This window comes from Diadema setosum, chromosome 1 (assembly GCF_964275005.1).
Source record: "Diadema setosum chromosome 1, eeDiaSeto1, whole genome shotgun sequence".
In the NCBI taxonomy this organism is placed as follows: Eukaryota; Metazoa; Echinodermata; class Echinoidea; order Diadematoida; family Diadematidae; genus Diadema; species Diadema setosum.
The window spans coordinates 14,524,731-14,530,257 of record NC_092685.1 but is presented as its reverse complement, the minus strand read 5'-3'; positions in this window follow the sequence as shown (position 1 = coordinate 14,530,257).

The following is a 5,527-nucleotide window of genomic DNA, read 5'->3' as shown; positions in this document are numbered from 1 at the left end:
TCCAGCTTCAGTTTCAGAGCTTCTAGATCGTGGTTGCTCTAATTAATGATGTTTTACATTCGATTGCATCGATTACAATAATCATATTAATGCGAATCAATACTACTGCATGGACATGGTTGTATTGTCTTAAAATTTCCCTGAACTATCAGATTGGCGTGCCTGTTATATGCCATGTCTATCTCAATGCACCTATTTATCAATTCACCTATCTATCTATCTATCTATCTATCTATCTATCTATTGATCTATCTATATCTTTCTATCTAGCTAGGTGCATTATATAGCTGGCTAACTATCATAATCTGTCTTCTCTGGATCACAAATTGACTGGGAAGTTATAAACTTTTTTTCCGTTCCCATTACTTGAACTTTATTCATCTACCACAAACAGCATGTATATGCCGCTATCAGATAAGTTGTGGCTGTGTGCCAGTTATTGAGTACATGTGATACATGAATATCCCCTGATGTAGCATGTGAGTCATGAAATATCTGTCGTTTTACATGGTATACGGTACAGAGAGCAGATAGTGAGGTGTTTTATCAGAGCCAAGTTTGCTTCATCCAGCGGCATCGGAACGGGATCTGCGACATACCTTTGTGTTGCGAGGTCCCGGAATCGCTGTGGCATTGAGACTGGTGTAATATGGCGAAACATGATGCTTATCTATGACAGTCCAATTAACATTAACGGTCAGGGTCAGAATGATAGAAAGGGGACATTTTTCTCTCTCCTTTTTATTTCCCTCTTGTTGCTAGCGAAAAGAGCGCGTTCGTTACGTTGATGACGGACTGTTTGAAAGCAAAAGCGAGGGGGTTGGGGGTGAAAAGAAGAAAAAAAAAAGACAAGAAAAAGGAGAGGGGAAGAAATAGGCCTACATGGAGAGAAGACGTTTCTAGCTGGTTTTGGCAGCCTGTGGACGTTCTTCCCGGGATATCCCCCGCAGCGAGGTACACACGAGCCGTGAAGCTAGCGCTGTTTCGTCACGATCGCACGTCTCGTTAAGATGTTGGCTTAGATCAATTTACTCGGCCACTGCGGGGCCAGAGTGCCTTGACATCGGGGGTGTAACGAAGCTGCTGGGATGCAGCTCTTCTTTTCAAGACTCAAATTCCCGCCAACTAACAAAATGCTCTTTAAGAAGTAATCGGCCTAAAATCCTCTCCACTCGATTTCAATTTATCGGATGGAGTTCAGACACAACGAAATGCATCGCTATCGTTTGTGAAAGTAACTGCCTGTTAACATAGTTTTTAAGTCGCGATCATTAACACTGTGACGATGTCCTTGCCGTACTAAATTTGTGGCACGTTTACTCATTTGAAAGCAAAACGATCCAATTCGAGCTGTAATTTTACCGAAAAAGAACCAAGAGATAAACTGTTTGTACTGATACACCGGCAATTCACAGTAAAATTGTTCTACTTCGTCTCTATTTTCCCCATGTCTTACAGTAGTTCCTCCTTCTGCTTCTGATTCTCATCCTTCTCCGCCTCATCTTCCTTTTCATTACCGCTTTCCCACTGTGTAATTGCCATCACCATCGCTTTCTTATTATGTATTATTATCATTTCGTTGATTAGATTTCATTTAGAAGTACTAGAAGTTACCTTCTCTCGCAACATAAATTGCACTGTATTATGGAGCCAATGGCTTCAAATGACAGCCCTGTTTGTGGACATAGTACATGATGTTTAAATTTCTATATGAGTTGCCAGTGTGACGGCTAATACTGTGATAAAATGGACCATCATTATACGTACAGGAGACTGGAGATGTTGTGAGCTTCCACACACATTGTTCTCAATGGAAATATCGCTCGTGTGTGTGTGAGTGTGTGGGCATTGCTGAATTTGAGATAACTTTCATGATATATACACTCACATGAGCAGGCGACATTAATTTTGGATAAATTTTTGTCGGGTTTCAGTATGATGGCATATCGTGATAGAAAGAGAAAAATATATTCAGAAGAAGCATACATGAGCTGTATTTTGGTATTTTCTGTGCATACTATCGTCAATGGCATCGCGACCATTCTTTCTTTCATACCCCTCGCGCTTAATGTCGTTATATTCGATGGGCGAGGAAAATTTCTCCTCGACTCCTCATCATCTTTCTCTTTGTAAGTATCATCCCGTCAGCTTGGTGATGTTCGGCAGCGATTCCTCGCCTATCTGACCTCAGGCAAGATGAAGCGACGAGCGACTTGAAGGCTCGCATTTCCAGCCGGGTTCAAGTTCACACCCACCCAAAGACTTGCCGACAATCTGTTCTGAATTTCCGTCGTGATGGAGAGTTTTTGGTCAAGTACGGCTCGTCGAAATGACATGCCAAGCTCCCATCTTACTCCCCGGCACCCGATCACGATTTAAGCTACGCATTTGCGACGTTTCAATTCTTCCGAAAACGAAATATCCAGTTCATCTGATTCCTATTTTGCTTCCCCGATCCCGGGGGTATGTGGTTGCGCTCATACATGAGTGTTAACTCGACACGTTTCGCTAGTTGCAAAAACACTGCAATCCGAAACCCGCTGCCGATATACCTCCGCGCGTTTTCGCTCAGTTTGTATTTTTCTTTATGGCCGTTTGGTCCCCTCCATATTTGCAGTCAAAATACAAGAAGGAATGTACTGCGTGCTGTAGATGTCATATTTGTTTGGTGTAAAAGTATTTAGTCACATTTTGATAACTGTTGAAATAACACGGCCGGGCAAGAGCGAGAAATTCTTGTCAATTTTCGAGCTGAAGTAGCCATAGGCGGACCGGAAGCGCATTGATGAGTGATGATGTCATCCTTATGCTTCCTGTCGATACTTCGCTCCCCCCCCCCCCCCCCCAACTTGTTCCCCTTTCATAACCCGGGTACGACTGTGTTCTATTTTCATCCCATTGTTTTTATACGAATGGCTGAATCCCCTGAGTCATCAATCGATATATCGATCAAACAGACCAGTCGCTTATTCATTCGTCATTTATCCATCCATTCACTGTTCACATAGTGCAACGATATTGATTGCATCGTTGATTAATGTATTGTGTAGCAACAGTGCAACATTAACTTCTACATGTACATAATTTGTATATATACATTATATAAAGTATATACGTTTGTGTCTATATTTGTGTGTGTGTGCTCCTGTGTGTTCATTCATACATATGTATGTGTGTATGTATATGTAGGCCTATTTCTTACTTTTTTGTATTTCTTTGTGCATTGAGGCAACTAAAAATGCATGAAAACGGTCGATTATCTTAATCGATTGAAAATTACAGCAAAGACATATGTTACTGTGCAGTGACAACGAATCGAAGTTAGAAACAGACATTCTAAAAAGTATCTCATTTACTTTATTGAGGTAATTCTTGTGATTCAAATCTAACTGACATACGTCTTTTTTTTTCAATAAATTATCATCATAATAAACAAGTTGAAATACACACACTTCATTCACCAACATGAATACATACGCGAACGGTATGCCCTTCGTTGCAGATTACACACGGTTGATACGCAAACACTTGAATTGCGAGATAGAAAGTCGTAATTGCTTGTGGGTGCCACTGTACAATTAAAAACACGCTCTCTGTTTCTGGCAAGTACTTCAAATATTATGAGTGGTATTCAAATTCTGGAAACCTTAGCTTCACATGGGACACTCCGCAGCGTCTAAATACTCGATTAATCACAGTATTGGTCAGCCATATCGTCATAGAAATATCCTTGAAACAAAACCAGTTACACTTTGTTCTGTATCTTTCTTTCTTTTTTTTTATCCATATTGGCTTCAATGGCGAGTGGTCAGAACGTTAATGGGTATTTTTTTTATTTTCAGGAAACGGACACATTTTTTTTTTTCAGATTTCAAACAAGGCCACTCAACCTGTTAGAACTTAGCAAACAGCGTCTATTTCATCCATTGTTTTCTCTAATTTGGTTCTGTGACGGATGTTCTTAAAAAAAGACAATTCGTAATAAGGGAAAATGCACATTCACGTTCTTTTTTCTGTTTGTTTGTTGTTGTTGTTTTTCGAAGCCATGGCGTAAATAGGTGCGCTATTATTACATAACATGATTTCAAATTATTCACTGAGGGAAGACGCGCTAACTACAGACAGTTCTATTGGTGGTTTTATACAAACTGGTAGACAATCACGAGGTTTTATGAGGCCAGGCAAAAAAGAGACGCGAGCAAATTCTAGTTTACCAGGATGGATGTAGCGGAAATAACAGTATTCACTTGCTTAGTCCGACGTTCACTCCAAAGACAGAGAGAGAAAAAAAATTATGGAACCACACTTCAGTACGACCTGATGAATACTGTATGTAGGCTTGATGTATGTAAACATGAAGACCTACGATCGTACACTCGGTATCGGGAAGTTTGATCGAAACTTTTGCATCTCTTCGCTCGATGCAGAACCATCAGCAACAGGTGTGTGATTACGGAGTAGAGATAAATATACAGATAGAGGATAAATAGAAGACAAACAGAAAGAGAAATGATATGGTGAGATGGCGAGATATCGAGAGAAAGAGATAGATAGATAGATAGAGATAGATAGATAGATAGATAGATAGATAGATAGATAGATAGATAGATAGATAGATAGATAGATGGATAGATAGATAGGTAGATAGTTAGATGAGTAGATAGATAAAGGGAGACGGACGGAGGACACGGCAGAAAGAAGGACAGGCGAGCGGAGAGACGAACAAGTTGTGTATATCACACAAGAGCAAACATATCTCTACAAACAGGCCGAAGTCAGCTGGAGTTAGCTAGCAAAGGTTACGCTATATGTCTCAATAATATTGCTCTCGAATTTCATAATCATTACTCCTACGAGGTGGAGAAGGTAGTGCATCTCTATTAACAGACATGATACATACAATACAAAAATATCAAATAACATCCATAAAATTATCGTGTATAAATATCATATATAATATCTGTAAAGATAAAAGAAACAGAAAGCGTGAATGAAGGTGCAACATTACGTAGTGTGAAACAAGGAAATTAAATAGTCGATCATAATACTATAATTTACCAAAAAACAAGTATTCAAGCATAATAACATAATCCTAGGTTGTCCTGTCTTTAACGTTCGTTGTTCCGCTATTGTTTTTGTTTGTTTGAGGGTTTTTGTGTGTGTGTTTTTTTTTTTTTTTTTTTTTTTTAGGAAAGGCAGTGGCTTGATTAGGTATGTTATTGTACAAAGTTCAACTTTGTAACAAAGAACATCCGTGTAGAGGATGATGTTCAAAACATAATTATATCAAGAACTGTAAAGATTAGATTCATACAGTTACACCATTTAAGAGCTAATGCGGTGCTGTTCATTGGGCAGTTTCTCTTGGAATAGAAGTGAAATACGACAGGATAACCAGTTTGAGCACATTCCATGACACCGAATATGAAATCAAACTTGTGCGTGGTATATTAACATCATCAATAAATTATTCCTCACACAATGCAAACAAGAACGTCGATGTGTATTGATATAAATCCTCGATTAC